Source organism: Astatotilapia calliptera, chromosome 14 (genome assembly GCF_964374335.1).
Source record: "Astatotilapia calliptera chromosome 14, fAstCal68.1, whole genome shotgun sequence".
Lineage (NCBI taxonomy): Eukaryota > Metazoa > Chordata > Actinopteri > Cichliformes > Cichlidae > Astatotilapia > Astatotilapia calliptera.
In genome coordinates, this window is record NC_137435.1 from 20,608,320 (window position 1) to 20,628,356 (window position 20,037).

At 40.0% G+C, this 20,037-nt stretch overlaps 1 protein-coding gene across 5 annotated transcripts in view; it reads left to right on the top strand.

Moving 5' to 3' along the window:
* The first annotated feature begins 795 nt into the window (after positions 1 to 795).
* The window catches only part of LOC113036260 (leucine-rich repeat and fibronectin type III domain-containing protein 1-like protein), a 199,619-nt gene continuing 180,377 nt past the window's right edge, over positions 796 to 20,037 (top strand). For 2 of the 5 annotated variants that reach the window (XM_080288731.1, XM_026192475.2), the window contains exon 1: positions 796 to 2,080. The gene's annotated coding sequence lies outside the window, so the exon portion shown is untranslated. The remainder of the gene's footprint in view (positions 2,081 to 20,037) is intronic. The other 3 variants (XM_080288728.1, XM_080288730.1, XM_080288732.1) reach the window with 2 other exon arrangements.

Below are 20,037 nucleotides of genomic sequence, written 5' to 3' on the forward strand. Positions count from 1 at the left end.
AGCAACCGCAACCTTGAACTGTTTGGTGTACTGCCAATAACGCACCATATAATTTATCCCTCTTGCTAATCAGATAATTGTAGAACACTCACATTTTTAATCTATGAAATCCTGCAGAATCTGGAAAGTGAGCACACTAATCAGCCGCTGCGCTTGCTGTTTCAGCCATCTCTAATGGTAACATTCATCACCACAGCTCTTAATCCGCAGTATCCGGGACACCTAACGGAAAGACTTTGATGAATGTGATATTTAATTTTATTAACATAACCCGTTTAATATTATTTATGTTTCATAATTCAGTGTCTGCTCCTCTCTTCCTCCTAGTGGTAATTACAAGTATTTATCAGGCATAAAGCCTTTGACATCACATATGATGAAAGTAAAGCCAGTCATTCCCATCACATGGAGGTTCCTGACTAAAGACAAGAGCTGTGCATCTCATCTCTCTTGCCTCCACTGGCAACCTAGAGCAGCTGCACCTGAGCTATGCTTAGGGTCAAACAGCGATATGCAGATATAAGTGAGCAGTGTTTGTGCATATGTACTGGCTTGAACCAAGACTACTGGCAGTGATTTTTATTGTCAACAGTAGTGCATTCCAGAACATGAGCAGATAGCCTACCTTTAATAACAACTGATAAAATGTAAGCTTTTTCCTGCTTTGCAGCTGTAACTGCATTCACGTGGTCCTCTTCAAGTCCCTGCTCCACACGTTGAGAACCTATTGACAGTGTGGCTGTCTACTGTGTGTCCTGACAGACCCTAAACTTCAGCTACTGCAGGCTGAGGTCCAGGCGATGGCATCACCCACCGTCGTCATAAGGCATCCATCTGTTATCACCAGCTTGTAATCCCGGAGCAGCGACTTGTCAGTAGACAGAGCAGGACACAGATACGGAGGGAAGGAGACAGACAGGAGCGGGGCTGGTGGGCGTATCGCCTCCCGGGAAAAACCGCCGCACAGTGTGAAAGTAACTGCAGGAGGGACTGCTCATCGTAGCGGATCAGAGCGGGTTTTTAAAATGAGCTAAAGGACGTTAAATGTGGGATTTTCTTTCGCTGCGAAATTTGTTTCTCCTTCCATCTGAAGCTCGCCTTATTCTTTGACCTATAACGCCTCGTCCACCATCCTCCGGCTGCCCGCGGTGTGGTCCTGTGTTTTTCCTCACAGACAACAACGCCGAGAGCAGAGAGAGGTCAAGACAAAGTCACTTGTGTAGAGGAAAAAGGGGAGCAGCGGTTTCACTGAGCTATGTGATTTTATAGTTTCTGTTTTTTGGGGGTGGAGAGAAGAGTTACAAATTCGTGCACCTATTTTGTTTATTTATTTATTTTTTACCTGTGGAAGACCTTGGGACGGATAACACCTACCCATCATTACCCTGACAGGATTTTTGTTTCAGGCGTCTACAGATGAAACACGAAGAGCTGCGAAGGAGTAAGATTGGACCTTAGGACAGCAGAGGCAGCTGCTGAATGGGGAAGCGGAGATCACCCATAGGGGAGACCGGCAAATGAGTCCAGCGTGGTTTCCTTTACTACACATCGCTTTTCCTCCACTCTTTAGACACGGGAACCCAGCGATACTAACCTCCAGCGTTTGTGTATTTTCCTTCAAATGACCGATTAACGGAGTCTAAACAGAAACAGGGGGGAGCTCGTATGGAGTCCAAATGAGCGCTCAACGCAGCGGTGCGCCGGTTTAACGGCGTTTCCCCCCTCTCTCTTACAGTCCTGTCCCAGCGGATCACTAGCGGACAGTGGATAGCTGTAGGTTATAGACTGCGACCGGCCTTGCACCCGTAAAGGGCTTTTGATGCAAACTCAACGGGAACTAAATTGAAACGCTTGCCTTGCCCCGTCTCCCCTCCAGCAGCCCCGCAGCGCGGTTAGCCTTGCGCGGTGTCAGACAACAACATAAAAAAGTGGATATATTTTCTTATTGGGCTTGAAAATTATTCCGATCAGAAAGGGGATTATTTAGTATTTTCTTTCGAGTTCTTCACCTGGCTTGAAAAGGGAGCAAATAACCAGAGGAGACATAGCCTCAACAACAGGAGGAGAGGCAGACGCGCAGGTATGATAGTGTCTATCTACTTTTCCCCTCTGTCCGATTATCGCACCATTTTCTCTCCCCGTTCCCTCAACCACCTTCCCCCGTCTGCATGTTCTCGTTTTTTTTTGTTTTTTTGTTTGTTTGTTTTTTTAAATGCCGCATCGCTTTTTAGAGGTTGGTTTGTAATTTTAGAAGAGCCGAGTTGAGTACATAGACAGAGAGACAGAAGAGATGGCAGATGGGAAGATAATGGCGCTGGTGGGTTTTTTTCTCCCCTACGATTCAGAGATGGTGATATCCTCTCTCCAGATTAAACACAGGAGGAAAAGAGAGACGGTGAGACGAGAAGGGATGATGTTGCTGAGGGGTAAAGTGTGAAGTAACATGTGTCAAACAGATAAGGAGATATGTTAAGAGACCGTGGCAGGACATGGGGTGAAAAGAGAAGTCTGAGAGTTTAAAGAGGGAAAGGGTGACTTGGTTGTGAAAGAAAGGCAGAACTGAATAACCAAACCGTTGTGGAGACGAGAACAAACAGGGAGAGAAGTGAGACAGGAGGGGCTTAAAGGGATCTGATAGGGGAAGAGGGCAGAAGAGAGGGTGCTGAGGTGGAATACAGAGAAGGAGCAGGAAGAGGAGATGGGCTCTGTGATAGGGAGGGGGAGAAGGCAGGGCATAATGGCCAGAGAGAGGGTTCTGCTGGAAAGGTGAGTAGAGAGAATATAAGGGGAAGGGTGAAAGTAATGGAATCAAATAGAATGAGGGGGGAGTTGGTGAGGTGAGGAGGGGTTAGCTTACTGGTGCAGGTGGGGAGAAGGATCAAGACGCTGTGCAAGAGGAGTGAGGAAGGCTAGAGCTCAAGAAAGCTCTAAAAAGATGGAGGCCAAGTGTAGAACACTCCATCAATCTATGCTGGAGACACTATGTGGTATTATCCAATGGATTGCTGCGCAACTGCCATTGCTGCACCATGGAGACAGAAAGATATAAAGACAGGAGGAGAAACCATTAAAAAAAAAAGGCAGGAAGGATAGATTTACGAAGCCAATAATTTAAGTTGCTGTGTCAGCTCATCAGCTCCTCTTTACCTGGTAAATTCTTCCTATCCCTAACTGCTTCATTTGCATTTTGATTGGGTTTTGCAATGGCTCTAAGCCACCTTAAAACACATGTAAACACACATGCAAGAATATACAACATTTGCAGGGAGGGCTTTTCTGGTTTTCCTGTCTTCATTGGAATGTGTATACCTGTGGCTTAGCTGAAGCCTTTTTTTGTTCTGATAATTCAATCTTTCCTGCCTATGTTGTGTCATTCTTCCTGGCTCGTGTTAGTGCAGCGTGTTTGAATGTAGCTCAAATTGCTGTCTAGGCAGAATATTTTGAAAGATTCAATTGATGATGATATTTTAATGCCTTTCAGATCACAGTGAAGTTCTTTATGCATATGATCAGTATTACACAGTTGGAAGTTAATGGAATCATGAAGAGCACTTGCTGTCAGCATACTGTACCACTGATCATGACCCACTTTAGACTGCAGCAGTAAAATTCTAGTAGAGAACAAAGATTTTGTTGAGATTAAACTTTTAAGCCTTAAACATGGCAAGTATAAACCAAAAAAATTTAAAGCTGACTTTTTTCCACAAACTAACACAAACATACTCTTCATTCATCCTTTTGTATAATAGGAGTTAAAACTCGTGTACAGTGAGGGGACTTAGCTGATCCCCTGGTGAATTTGTAAGTTTGCTTACTTAGAAAGAAATGAAGAGTTTCTAGTTTTTATGGCAGTTTCATTTGAATGGAGAGAGACAGGATGTCAACTAAAACCCCAGAAAAAACAACAACACATTGCATAAAAGTTATAAATTGATCTGCATGCCATTAAGAGAAGTAATATTTGAATCCCTACAACCTAGCCAGAATTCTGGCTTGCATAGTTAGTCAACTGCACATAGTCATGAGCTCAATTCATTATACAAAAAGTGCATGTGTCCACAGAATCAATTTCTTTAAATCCAACCTCTCCACCATCATGTGCAAGACCAAAGAGCCATCAAAGGACATCAGGGACAAAATTGTAGATCTGCACAAAACTGGAACGGGCTACAAGTCCATCAGCAAGAAGCCTGGTGAGAAGGTTACGACTGCTGGTGCGCTTATTCAGAAATGAAAGAAATATAGAATGAACCGTACTTTCCCTAGGTGTAGAGCCCCATGCAAGATCTTGCTTCATGGGATGAGGATGATAATGAGAAAGGTGATGGACCAGACCAAAACTACACAGGTTGTTTGTGATTTGAATACAGTTGGGACCACAGTCACTGAGAACACCACTGGTAGCACACCACAGCGTAATCAATTGAAATCTTGCAGTGTCCACAAGAGCACCCTGCTGAGAAGGCACATGTACAGGCTTGTCTTAAGTTTTTTTTATTTATTTTTTTGTCTTAAGTTTGCCAGTGAACATCTAAATGATTTGGGAGAAAGTACTGCAGTCAGATCAAACCAAAATCAAGCTGGCTTTGGCTTCAACTTGAGTCACTGTGTTTGGAGGACAAGAAATGCTGAGTATGATCCAAAGAACACTGTTCCAACAGTTATAGAATAGAATAGAATAGAATTTAATTCAACTTTATTGTCATTGCACATGCACAGGTACAGGACAACGAAATGCAGTTTGCATCCATCCAGAAGTGCTTTAGCCATGATATAGATATATTACAATATATATTAGCAATAATATAGATATGTAAGTATATTACAGAAATGGGTCTATTATGGTATGTTATAATGTACACGGTATGAAGTATGTTATGAATATTCTATAACTATAAATATGTACAGGCTGTAGTGAGTACAAGCTATGTACAGGCTATGAACAGGATATAAATATGAAATAAAAAACTATACAGAAATCTGAGATATACAGTTATACAGAAATGTGAACTATGCAGGTTATAAACAGTTGTAGGATTAAAAATTATCGTATGTACAGAATGATTATTTACACAGAACTATACAGTAGTGCAGTTAAGACAAGTGAGATATGTGGATAATTTCTACAGAGGCTATATAAAGTGCTAGTGGTTGTGAGTGGTGGTTCAGTCCATGTTATTATTGTGTGTTTGAGGGTACAGTTGTTCATTGTGTGTGTGTGTGTGTAGGTGGTTGTGGGTGTGTGTATGTTCAGTCCATGACTTTAACGTGGGTCAGATGTCAGGAGGCAGAGTTCAGGAGTCTGACAGCTGTGGGGAAGAAGCTGTTCCGGTACCTGGTGGTCTTAGTCCGGAGGCTCCTGTAGCGCCTCCCAGAGGGCAGGAGGGTGAAGAGTCCATGTGATGGGTGACTGGGGTCTTTGATGATTTTCCCAGCCCTTTTCAGACACCGCTTCCTGTAGATGTCCTTTATGGCAGGAAGTGGTGCTCCGGCAATGCGCTGGGCAGTTTTCACGACCCTCTGCAACGCCTTCCGGTCCGAGGCAGAGCAGTTCCCGTATACAGTTGGTCAGGATGCTCTCGATGGTGCAGCGATAGAAGTTCACCAGGATGTCTGAGGACAGGTGGTTCTTCCTCAGAGTCCTCAAGAAGAAGAGGCGCTGGTGAGCCTTCTTGACCAGCTTGGAGCAGTTGGTCGTCCAGATGAGATCCTCGGAGATGTGGACTCCCAGGAACTTGAAGCTGCTCACACGCTCCACAGCCGTCCCCTTAATGTGGATGAGTGGATGTGGGTCAGCATTCCTCCTGTAGTCCACAATGAGCTCCTTGGTCTTCTCGGTGTTAAGCAGCAGGTTGTTTGTGTCGCACCACTCAGCCAGACGATCCACCTCCTCCCTGTAGGCGGCCTCATCATTGTCACTGATGAGGACAATCACTGTGGTGTCATCTGCAAACTTAATGATGGTGTTGGAACCATCAGCAGGTCTGCAGTCGTGGGTGAAGAGGGAGTAGAGGAAAGGGCTCATCACACAGCCTTGTGGTACACCCGTGTTCATTGTGATGGTAGATGAGCAGCTGTTATCCAGCCGGACATGTTGGGGGTGGTTGGTCAGGGAGTCCAGTAACCATTTGCAGATGAGAGAACTGATGCCCAGGTCTGTCAGTTTCCTGATGAGTTGTGAGGGGTGGATTGTATTGAATGCTGAACTGAAGTCTATAAACAGCATTCTGGCGTAGGTGTTGTTGTTGTCCAGGTGTGAGAGGACAGAGTGCAGTGCGATGGAGACTGCCTCCTCTGTGCTCCTGCAGTATGCGAATTGGTGGGGGTCCAGGGTGGGGGGGAGACAGGATTTGAAGTGTGCTAGGACCAGCTGCTCTAAGCACTTAATGATGATGGGGGTGAGTGCTACTGGGCGGTAGTCATTGAGGCTAGATGGGTTGGAGTTTTTGGGTATCGGGACGATGGAGGTGGATTTGAAGCAGGCCGGTACCACAGTGTGGGCCAAGGACAGATTGAATACTCCTGCAAGCTCCCCAGAACACGCTCTGAGAACATGCCATCAGGACCTGCAGCCTTGTGGACATTGATCCTGCTCATCACCGCTCCTACATCGGTGGGGGAGAGAGTCAGAGGTTGGTGGTCTGGCGTCATGTCTGTTGTGGTTGTGGGGTTCCCTCGCTCAAAACAAGCATAAAAGTTGTTGAGCTCGTTGAGGAAGGAGACATCAGAGGATGCGGGGGAGGGTTTGGTGGTCCTATAGTCTGTAATGGTCTGGAGTCCTTGCCACATGCGTCGGGGGTTGGAGTTGGAGAAGTGTTCTTCTACCTTCTTTTTGTAATGGTGTTTGGCTTTTTTGATGCCCTTCTTTAGATTAGCCCTGGCTGTGCTGTAGGCGTGTGCATCTCCTGACCTAAAGGCAGTGTTGCGGGCCTTCAGGAGGAGATGAACATCAAGGTTCATCCAAGGCTTCTGGTTGGGGTACATGGTGATGCATGGAGGTGGGAACATTATGCTTTGGGGCTATTTTTCTGCTGAACATAAAAGACGACTTCACTAGAGTGAGTGGCCAACATCTTAGATGGGAACCTCCTTCCCTCAGCCAGAATAATAATAATAATAATAATAAATTTTATTTATGAGCGCCTTTCAAGTCACCCAAGGACACTTTACAATAGGATAAAACACTTAGTAAAACAATGGCAGAATAAGAACAATAAAATAACACTGAAACAAACTGCAAAGGCAATAAAGGAGTGGCTAAAGAAAATGCACATTCACATCATGGAGTGGCCTAATCAGCCTCTAGATCTCAATCATATAGAAAATCTGAAGCTTCAAGTTGCCAAGCAGCAGCCAAGAGTTTCTGTAAAGAGGAGTGAGCCAAAATCCCTCCCGTCATATGTGTAAAACGGGTGACTAACTACAGGAAACATCTAAATTCTGTGCTTGCCAACAACAGGAGAGTTCATTCGGGCGGTTAAGAAAAACTAAAATTGGATGAAAGCCATGTTTTATTTTCATTTCTTAATGGCAAGAAGCACAGTTTTATGAAAATATGACATGAAATATAAATATGAAATATTTTCACCTGAAGCAGTTAAAAATATAAACTATTGTGTCCTGGAATTACTGGAGATATATGTGGATGAATGTATATTTATTACTATAGGTTATCTTCCCAAAAGCAGATGCTCTGAGTCCATGAATGATGTTGTTGGTTGGTTAAAAAAATGGACGGTTTAATGATCATAAACAGACCAATTTGCACTCTGAAGTCAGAGAATCCATGACACTGCTCTGAATATTAATATATTTATTCATGTGAGAAAAGCTTTTTGTTTTCACGAGTGGAAAACCAATTTAACTGTTTTGTTTTGGGTATTTTGAAAAAAACACCTTTACCCATTTGTGAGTCAGAAAATCAGAATACATGCAAATGCCTTTGTTCGTTAAGTGCAGCGGAGACCAAACTCATTGCTGAAAGCGAGGAATAAATGACAGACCACAGGTTCATTGGATTTAATTTCATAAAGTAAAAGTAATAATTTTATTGGTCATTACGGTGTTTTAGTATAACATCTGTTTCATCACACCCCAGTCCTCAGTATACAGATGCTAAAAATGGTAAATATAAACCTAATACCATAGCTGCCCCAACCACAGAATTTTATAGGGTCTCAGTATAAAGCACCAGAAGGCAACTGTTCTTGTGAATTGGTGCTCTATAAATAAACCTGAATTGAATTGAATTTGGTTAAAGTTAAAGACAGAGGAAAGCGTGATGGCTGCCTATGTCATAGGGTATTGAGATGTCCCTACAATGGTACTACATTTTGAAAAAAAAAAAAAATTACACAACTGAGTCTTACCTGGTTGTCAGCTATCGATACAGCAACAAGGAGACATGTTGACAAAGCACCAGGGATATAGCTGTGTGGGGATTTCCACAGTGAACGACAAAATTTTAATTTACCACTTTATTAGACGATTCGCACTAGCATAAAAGAGGTATTTCCTACACAAAGTATTTGGTAAAGAAATAGGTGTAAAGCAGTAAAGAGCTTCACAAAACGACTCTTGTATCAGAGAATGGGATCCATTAGGCTTAAGAAGATTTGGAAAGCCTACGTGATCTGTCTGATTTTTTAATCCCATTCATGTGTGTAGGGAACCAACAAAAAGTCTTGGCCACACATGGACTTGGTCCAAAATCACTACCTACTCTATGTACTACCACTGGGTAGTAGCGTACACAGTCATTTTGCTTTTTCTTGTACTGTGTGATGAAAAGTAGTTTACAACTGATCTCTATCCAAGCGACTGGCAAGACATTGCTTACCATTATGCCGGCCTCAGATAATCAAGTGTACAGAAAGTGAAATATTACAACTGCTATGTGTAATGTGGCTGTATGCTTATCAACTCCTATGTGAGTAGTACTACGAGTATTGGATTTACTAACTTTTAATTTTTGGTTTTACTAGAGGAATGTTTGTCAGTATTAATTTGTTTTGCTGATTCATTTGATGAGTTTCAATTATGCAATTTTGCAAATAACTTACTATGTAGTCCTCTATGCCACAAAGGCTGTAGAGATTACTGCATGACAAGGATTTTGGACAGAACCACGCTCTCTTTTAAGTCCACCTTGGACAGTTTTGTGCTTAGTGGTGGTTTTGCTCTTGCTAGAAAATTCAGCATCTTTACAGCTCACTGAATTAATGATGTTATATATTATGTTATATTTGTCGTGCTGTGTGCCTAATATATCATGTTCTTTAATGCAATTTGAATCCAATCTGTTGCTATGCACTGGGTCTTGCATGGTTGGCTCCACAATCTGATGCATAAACAGCGTTCAGCTCCTTGGTGATTGTGTATGCGTATGACATATTAATTAAATGTATTTTAGAACAAAAAAAAATCCCTCTCAAAACTATTTTATGTTATCTTATTTAGTTATGTATCAATTTTTAGGCAACATTGCTTCACTTGTACTTAACTTTCACCACAATTTCCTGCTGTAGAGAATTTCATCTGTACAGCAAATCATCTGATCTATATCTCTGCAAGATAGCCATTAAGCGTATTTCTGAAAAATGTAAATAACAGACTTTGAAATGGCTTTAGTAAAGACAGTGGATTTGCATGTTGTGTGTAAACAGTTCTGAGGCAAATATTTCCTACATAGTGGAGGGACAGAGACTTGTGTCCCTTCATGATTGCTCTGATTTATTTGGGTTGTAAATGCTTCTATTATGCCATTACTTTTAACCACAGTAGTCAAATGTGTACTGTACAATAATTCAGGTGATTATAATTCAGATAATCAAACAGGTGGGTCCTTCTTTCAGATTGAGAGCACCAGAGGTGGGTGATTGATGGGAGACATGCGACTACAAAAAAAAGCCATAACACTGCTGCTTCTGCCAGCTGACAATGCAGGGTTCTTGATCATGTTTACAGTTTATTGAACCATGCTGAGTCCAAGCTGGAAAACGGAAAGCTTGATTTGGCGAGGAAGGAGTGGATCGAGGTTTTCAGAAGCGTGGACAAGAATCTGTCTCAGTCTTGTGTATTTTTACAGCAGCACAATCAGGTACTGTCTCTATTAATAAAATCATACGATACATTACAGAAGTGATGAATACTGAATGACAATAGTGCTCCATTAGTGTGAGTCCGACTTTTCATGCTCATAATTTATCAATTTATGATTAGCTAGAAAAGCAATCAAAACCCTGCTCAAAATACAGTAACTTGGAACAATAAACCCATTTATTTTTTGGCATCATATAAAATCCTCTCCTTCTGTCAATGTCAGATTGAAAAATGAACCTGAAGAGAAGTGTAAATTCTAGAGGAGTGTAAGACCAACTGATTGATGCCTCTGTGTGAAAAAGTCAGCAGAAAATAAATGGAACTCACACAGAGAAACTCACTGAGTTTTAGAGACCACGGAAAATCTGTTTCATCACTGTGGGGAAGCAATGTATACATCTATAGGGTACAAGGAAAACACATGTAGTGGTTTTTGTAATGTTTACATTGTTGAATCCAACTGGATTATGTGCAGGAGTTGACCTTTATTCAGTGAGGCAGGTAAGTTAAGACCAAATTCTTTGTTTGCATAAAGAAGACAAACGAGAATGAAATAAAAAAAAAAGTTTAAAAAAAGTAACGGAAGAAGAATGACAGAAACTTAGGGAGAGACGAGGAGATGGAAAAAAATAATGAATATTTTGCAATAAAGCTGTAGGTGTTAAGACTGCGATATGGCATCGTGCTGTTTTATAGTTTTATGTCTTTTTGATGTATTCAACACAGTGACATGCTGTCCACTACGGCAGGGGTTTAAATGTCTACACAGTCTGTGCGTGTGCGCTCGTGTCTCTGTACATGCGCATGGCAACAGATGCTGGTTCAGTGGCGCCATCCCACCTCACCAGGGAGGAACAGGAGAGAGATGCTGCTGAAAAGAGAGAGAGGTGAAGAGAAGGGGGGGGGGGGATGGTGCCAGGAGAAAGAGAGGGAGAGCAAGAGGGAGCTGTGTGCTGAATGCCAAGCAGCATGGTATTAGAATGGTGCTGTGTTGAGCAGGCAGGCAGTGGGATACAATATTGCTCAGCTAAACCACAGTCAGTTTTCTAACTTTGTCTACAGCAGGTACAACATGGGCTATTTTTGCTGATTTATTGTGACCATGTAAATCAATTGTGTCAGTGTAGAAAATGTTAACCTTCTTCCATACCCTCCATCTAACATAATGTACAGAACATCGGCCTAAATAGGTTGTAGTAGCTATGAATACCTCTTTTGTCAAGAATAATATGGGGATCTATTTTTATCATCCTTTGACCCACCTTGCCTTGCCTTTGTCTCTTATATACTGGTGTGCATCAGCAATCTTTTTGCCTGTAGAATGATTGGTCCAGTTATTTCCAATTCCCATACAATACCTTTGCTTTGGGTATCTGGAGATACTCAGCATCAAACAGTGACAATTCCATAATCTGTATTCCTGTATTGGTAAGACATTTGCTGTAAAAGGAGCCTGGAATTGAGAGATAAAAGTTGATTTGTTAAAAATAAATACATAAATAAATAAATCAGCTAAGATTTTACAGCTATATTGAAGCCACAAAAATACATCTGGTCATATTTAGATATGTAGACAACATATTGCATTAAAATATTAATATATTCCCATTGTCCCACTGGTGCTTCCATTAATTATGTGTATAACAGGGCGTTTGCAAAAATCACATTGGACAAATCTTGCTTATGGCCACGACTATAGTGGAGATGGTTAGCTCGCTGAAATTAAACAGAGCTCCAGATTAAGTCATGAAAAAAAATATATATAAAAAAGCAGAATTTTTAAATGAGCTGCAAACTGCAGTTAAACACACTTGCCATTACTAAAGACATATGTTGTTGCTTTGCAATTACAGTATTGATCAGTTGTTTTTAATGAAAGGCTTTTACTGTGAGTGCATCCTTTATGCGTTTAACATTTAACAGCATGCAAACTGCACTGGAGTCGTTTGAATACTAAATAATAAATATAAATCATTTAAAGAAGCATTTGAACTGAAAGTTGAATTTTGTTGACGTATTGACGGATGAACAAATATTTCTTAGCAATGCTCACAGTAATGACATCATGCTTACTGCATTGATTTGCTTTTTACATTACATAAACTAGATTACCAGTTTTTTGTATTCAAACTTTATTAATATTAAGTTGCATAATGTTATGTGAATTATTTAGGAGCTGAAAATGGATAATTGATTTAGAAAAAATGTTTCCCCAACTCACTTCATTTTTCTTTAAAACAGATGTTCTCTGTATAAATGTGGGTCTTTCTGTCTGTTGGCATGTGTTCGCATGTAACTGTACGTCCTGGTCAGGGTGACAGTGCAGACCTGACAAGCTAACCCAGATAGTGAGGGGAGATAGATTGAAGAGGAGTGTCAGCTCTCTCCTCTATATCTCTACATCTATTACTTGTGTCTGACAGAAGCAGCACTGCATGATGGATGGATGCTCCACTCTATCTCTATCCACTTCTCACTCCGCTCACTGTTTTCCTCTCACTCACGCATTTTTCACCACTTGGTTTTCCTTCATCTACCTGTCACTTGCGTGCATCCATTTTTTTTTTTTTTTGTAATTTGTCTTTCTTCCGCTATATATTTCTCTTCCGCTGTGATCAACTTTCTTTACTTTTGGTGACAGCAGGGGCACGGTTGTGGTAGTATGTGTTTGTTTATGGGCAAGCGTTGAAGTGATAATGTAGAGATCTGCAGCTGGAGTTTCAAATTACTGTGACAGAATGATCTATCACTTTGTTGCTGCTTATCAGTTGTTGCTTACATTCACTTCTCTATACTCAGTGCTGCAGGCGGTTTTTCATAGTAAATGAACATGAAACAGTGCAGCGCACAGAAGGTAAAAACAGGAAATCTGATGCAGTTTGAAAGACATGTTTGATTGGCTGGGGTTGAAAATATAGCCTGTAAGATAGCTTTATTTAATGGGTTCCCACAGTTATTTTTCTTTTTTAGGAATGATGAGGTTATGTAAAGGCGAAGTGTCCGTCCCTTCACAACTGACCAGAATTGCTAGTCCTCCAAGGCTATTGGTCAAATATTTGTGCAGCTTGCACACGATGATCACCTAAAGGGTCTTCACCCAAATTGTGTTCACAGTCAAGGTCATATTGGTTGTTATATTACGGGCACTTTTCCATTTTTACAAAAATTGCTGCTTCCCATAGAGGATTTGTCAGATTTTAGTGAAACAAGACTGTTTTTTCCCAGAGATGACTGTTTACAAACCGATTTGACTTCTCAGTGGATTTTAATTCACATTAGTTTGTGCAATACAGCCAAGAAAACCTATCACTTTGTTTCTGTACTTCACACATTATAATAGCCTGTGACATATCATGAGCCAGATGAGCTAATGCATTACTGATGTTTTTGTTTTCTTTTGTTGTTTTCTTTCGTTTTTGTTCTGTTTGTGTGTTTTTTATTGCAGTTATATAGTTTGCTGTATAAATTGTTCATGTTACATTGTAACACCAGCAGTTGGAGTCACGTTACTAAGACTTTGCATGTACTGTGAAAAATAAACAAAAAATAAATATAAAATTGACCTTGCTAATCAATTCTTGTTGGAAGGATGAGAGGCTGAGAGAATTTCCTTAACCTCCCAGTTTGAAGGGTTATCACTACACAAGGTATAATTATTCTTACACGTTTTGAAGTGCTGGAGTATCTTTGTGTCTCTGTCTAAAGTTCATACTTTCTGAAGCCTGTTTTAGATTTCGAAAGCATCTAAAACAGGCTAAAATAAAAATTAAAAAAAAACTAGGCAGTCAAATGCTTTTACGTGTTATCTGACAGACAGTCCCCTGATTATGCTTGTTAAAACACTGAAATTGCACAAATATGTAGGTGCAAAAGAAAACATCATGAGCTGTTGTTTAAATACATAAACCTTCTCATTGTGATCTTAATGACAGTGAATATTTACCATAGGATGTGATGTGGGCTTGTTGTTGTTGCATTATCTGTGGCAAACAACAGATAAACAGTTTGCCATCCTGAAGTCATTTTAGCTACACCTGAACTCAGGAGAAACACCTGGTCATGGGTTTTTGAAGCAGCAGCTAAAAACAAAAGTTTTACCCCTCAGCCTTGATGCTGAGCCCACTCAGCAGTTCACAGAGTGGGTGTTTATTAACGCAAGCTAAAAGGACAGACCCTGCTGGGTTGAAATGGTTCACTTGGCGCACCATGAACCCGATACTCTGCAACATAGTTCGAGGAATAATTAGAGACTTTAGAGGGCAATCTTCTGTAGATAATGGCACTCTTAAGGACAGGAAGCTTATAAAGCTCAGCAATAGTTCTAGCTTGTGCAAAGTATGTTAATGAACTAAGAAACTTAAATAAAATAATAATTGTTTAGCGGTGCTGGAAGCATAGCTTTAATCTGGACCACTTTATAATCTGACTCTTAGTCTGATCAAAATGTCCTTGCACTGCATTTTGAATGTCTGTTCAACACTGTTGCTCTCTGACTTCACATTCGCAGTATTGACTGTGCAGTCACTGTATTGTATGCTTAGCTAGTTACAATTCCCTCATGACACACTGTGGGAATTATCTCACTGTTGCTTTCTGGAAAGCTTGGCAGTGCTAATCAGAAATTGCATTTTTAGCTCCCTCTGAAAGGCAGAGTACTTTGTAAGTGCTCAGTGTGTTCGTATGTGAACATTATAAATAGATTGAAAAGAACACTGCGGAAATTCTTTAGATCAGTAAAGCATCAGATAATGCGTGAAGCTGGTAATGAGACACTTCATTTATGTATAGTGTTATGAACTGGGCGCGAGGTCGGGGCATCGCACATGAGAAAAAGTAAACAAGATTATTATGAACCTAAATAAATAAATAAACAAACAGGATAATGACATCAACAAAGGCTACAAAACAAAACTGCTAGGTGACCTTAAAGAACAAAAGAGAGGTCAGTGATCAAGCTGGATAACTAGTGAGGTCCAAATTACATTGCTGTATGCCATTTTTTAAGGTAATAGTCCTTCTGTTCTCTGCTTACTGGCTCCTAAACCAAGAAGCCAGAACCAACTGTTAGCAGACAAATGGGGAGGGATCCCAAATATGTTACCGAGACCTCGTCCATCCATCAGTTTTCCTTATCTGCTTATCCAGTTCCTGGAGTGGGAGCACAATGTGCTAGGTCAGGAGAGGTACACCTTAGTTTGCCGGAGCAACACAGAGAGACAACTGTTCACTCCTACGGTCCTTTTAAAAACCTAACCTGCTCACTAGCAGCTGAACATGTAAATAGTAGTTGACACGGTATTATTTTGTGTATTGGCATTCAGTTTGAAATTCTAGCGTTAATCTGATCCTACTGTGGACTGTGGGAGGAAGCTGTTGCAGCCAGAAAAAACAGCCACAAGGTTAACATGCAGACGATACATAGAGAGGGGATCCAGCCAGCTGGTGGGTTTGAACCTATGACCCTCTTGACAGTGTTAACTGTTATAGTACTGTACTGCCCTTCCTGCCACCCCTTGCAATATAAAGCCATCCTACATTTGCTTTTTAAAATATATGTGCAAAGTCTTTTTGCTCTCAGCATCTAAGAGATTTTTAATTTATACAAGAGCAGAATGTGCATTAGATTTCTTTTGAATATGTATGTGTACATGACATAAACTGTCTGCAGGTGCAGGTTAACACGAAAATCTTTCCATGTGTTTACATGTAGACATGCAGCAAAACACAACTTATATATACGCATATGGTTAACCTCTTATTCTACATTCGGTTCAGGCTTACCATCCCCACCTCTTTCTCCACTTTAAAGGTGCCTGTGAAGCTCCTGCTGCACGCTGAGTGTTGGTTTGATTGACAGTGGCTTGTGCTGGTGCCTGTGTGCGAGAGCACAAGCAGGAGCTAATGTGGTAAACAGCTGACACTGCATCATGAGGTGGGGAACCACTGATGGAAGCTAGAAGAAGCCAAAGACAAAATGTACCACAAATGTACCCTAAAAATACTAAATATCTATGATAATGAATACCTATTGTTGAGTTAACATTATTGTGTAACATTTTATAGGGTTCTTTTGGTTTATTTGCATTTTTAAAAATTCATCACTGCCTGTTAAATGGCTCAGTAGACTTTCTCTTCAAATTCCATTTATGTAAATAAATGTGACAAAGAGCTCCTTTCATGATGATTCAACAAAGAAGTATCACCTCAGTGTATCGCTGACTCCATAGGTATTTGTACAGGGAAATAATGTTAGGTTTTGGTTGTGACAGAAGCCTTGGTTCTGATGGATGATGGTTCAGTTCTGATGGATAATGCCTATAATAACCAGCTGGTTCACTAGACCAGCATGTGGCTAAACACCTGGACGAGCCCTTCCCCTCTGCTTGCCCTCAGTTAGATCAAGCTATCTTCATCTGGGAGCTATTTGCTGCTGTTGTGCTATATACTCCATAAATCACTTTGTAGTGAAGTACAAATTACTCAACAAAAGCAAAATGGAAGGATTGTTAAGCCAAGATGTTGGCCTTTACGAATGGCATTTTGCAAAAAAACAAAAAAACAAAAACAAACCCTGATTGGTCTGATTTATGCAGATTTCCCAACATTAGTGTTCTAGTTCAGGGTGAGTATCATCGGTGCTCACGGGACATTTATAGCTTCGGTTTAATGGTGCAAGCCTTTACAGGTTTGAAACTGTGTGAGTCTGTGTGTGTGAGTCGAGTGTGTGACAGCTGTAGATGCCCTTGTCCCAGCTGTTCTGCTTTGCAGCCAACTCATTGAGCTGGCAGCTGTTACAATAAAGTTATAGGGTGTTGTCTCTATTCTTTCCCATGATAATACTGTGATAAATCTGGATTATTCATACTCCAGATTCATCAGTCTTATCTGGTATTGGTATTGGCTTGTACACTTGCCACCCCACTCTATTGTGAGGATTACAGCAATACTGAGACTTAATGGTAAAAAACAATACACAATTTATTATTTAAATCACTTATAATATTACTATTAAATGGTATGTCAGTTCTGTTGTAACTGATTTTCTTTTCCCATGCTGTGTGCACTGTGCTCTCTGGAGTTTCTTCTTTACTTTAGGCTCGTTATCTTCAGTTCATGTTATTTATTTAAAGAGTCACCACAATGAATCATGAAGCGGATAATCTGGGAAGTTAAAATCACGGTGAATACTTTAAAGTTTTAGTGATATTCGAGGGCAGTCTAGGAAAAGTAAAAAGTACTAGAGGAGAAAATGACAGAATGTTTATCAGTATTTTGGGGGGGCATGCAAAGTCGTTCAGTCAGTCTATCCTGAAATGATTCAGGAAAGAGGACAGCATCTGGAGGACAGTAATATTAGGGTATTTTAAATGGCCATGGTGCAGGAACTAAGATTTCAACATAAGGTGCATCTTCATCTCAGTAAGAAGAGGCAGTGTTGGTGTGTTGATTTAAAATGCACATGCCCACCTAATAGCTGTCCCTCATGTCCTCTTTAGAAACCACATTTCTACCACATAGTATATGTTAAATGGATCAGCTCATGAACAAATGCGTATTGCTAATTAGAACTTAGCAACTCACTGAACAAGGTAATGTAAGGTAAATAAATGAGGTAAAATGTGTGGGTTTATCCTGAGTGGAATTTTACCCAAGAGCATCCGATTACATTAATGTCAGTTTTTTTGTTCTTTGTTTGTTTTTGTACAGTATTCAAATGTTTCTTTTTTATTCCTTTGACTTTATAGAGACTTCAGTAACTGATAAGGTTGCAAAACATGAAATAGTCATCCTTGCAAACAAGAAAACTGTGCTCTTAAAGACAAAACCATGATCTTTTCTCAAATTTAACCTTTAACCTTAAATGAACCACATTTGATAAAAGAAGACAAATACATGGCATGCACAACGCATAATTTGTGTATGACATGTCCAATGGATGCATTATTGGTATAAATGCCTTTAAGTCAGCAATTTAAAAAAGAACTACAGCATCGTGGGGTACTTGGAATGCAAATCCACTGAAATCCGTTGCTGATAAAATGTGAACAAATTGTACTAAAAAAAACCTCAACTGTTTTTTAATAAACAAAATCTTAAGGATTATGGCCGACCAGCTTAGTCTAAGACTGATTAATTGAATAAAAGCTCAGATGTATAGTGAACACGCTTTTCCTGTCAAGTGGTTTAAAAAAAAACTTAAGATGAAAGTGTGACCTCCAGAGTGAATTCTCTTTCTCTTAGACTGGTTTTAAAGATTCCTGTGATTATTTATAAAATATAAAAAAAAAATTAAAATACCGCAGCGTTGTAGTTGAAGACATGCATTGTTAACTAAACAGAAAAGTTGAAAGTCCACATAGACTGAACTGTCTTGGAGCTTTGAGGAATAAGATCCATGGACATAAACTGCACTGCTCAAGATCACAGAAACTGTGTGTATGAAATCTTCTTTATAGTGACTTTTCTCTGATTTCAGTCCCCAGGGTTTTAAATGATCACAGGAGCTTATTGTCACTCTGAACCAAGGTTTGGATCTTTTATTCTCTCACTCTTTATTTTATTTACAGTGAAAGTGGGGAACTTGCGCTTGCAGTTAAATGAGGTGTCGATCCACCACAAAAATGGAGACATACAGCTGAAAAGTTGAAGCAAACATGTTTTTTTGCCTTTCACTGTGATTTTCTTTATAAAGAAGATACAGTTTTATATCTTCTACTTGTTTTTTTTTTTAAAGCTGTTACACTTTCATGTTTAATTTTTTTATATGTATTTAGAAGTTGAATCCGAGGTCATATTATCATGGGATCACATTGGCTAAGACACTGGGTATGGTTTAATAATTACTATCTTATTACATGAACACTCAGTAATCAGTAGATCAAACCTGTCTTTGAACTCTGTCTCCGTTTTAATCTAAACTATCGCCACCATCTAATTTTTTATGATTGTATTGTAGCAAATCGCTCTGACATCATATGTGAATATTGTCGTCCAGTTTGCATCAAGTGCAGACTGACAAACACACCTGCTAGCAGGGCCGTGCAGAGACGTTTAAAGGGGCGGGTGCTCAAAGTTAAAAAGGGGCACATTGAACCAGGCTGAATAACAACACATTCATCAAGAATCTAATATGGGATTGCATCATACTACATCACTGTTGCAAGGTGGCCTTGTTGTCTTCCTCCTTCATCTCCTCATCTCATCTATCACTCTCCACTTGCTGTCCATCTGAGAACAAAGCATAATTTGCTATTGCAATAAACTATTATTTAATTATCCACACTTAACAACTCCTGCACTTAATCTATAATAAAATGATGACAGAAAAATGTTATAGAAGCAAAACATTCCAGTTGTGCTTATTATTATTTTTATACTGGAATACCTCTCCAACAACTGGTACATGTGTTAATGTTACCTGTGCTCTTTGTAATCCAGCTGCTGAGGGATCCACTGCCTTTAGCAGCCTCACACAGCTCCTTTTGTTACTGTTTCCTCCTCATGTCCTTACCAGGCATGTCTGGACAATGTTATATCACGAGTAATAATTTAAAAAGTCTATACACATAAAACACACACATGCACACACACACAGTGACATTTTAGACCTTCTTCAGAACACTTCAGAATACTGTATATACTATGGCCACAAGTTTCCATCATGGTGCTGATCCAGAATCCTTCCCTTATTATTTATTATTAGAGCTACAATAATAAAGCAGTGAGGGGAAAAAAGTAATGAATATGAAATAATGTATTTATGATGATTCCATTTGTTTCACTATCCACTCTGTGCAGGGGCAAAGCTTATTACATTTTTACAGTTTTTTCTGAATGCTTAAACCCTAACTGTGATTCCTGTAGCACAATCTCTAAAACTATTCAGACTTATAGCAAAACCACTCACTGAGTTTGCAAAACTAAAAGCACAAAAAC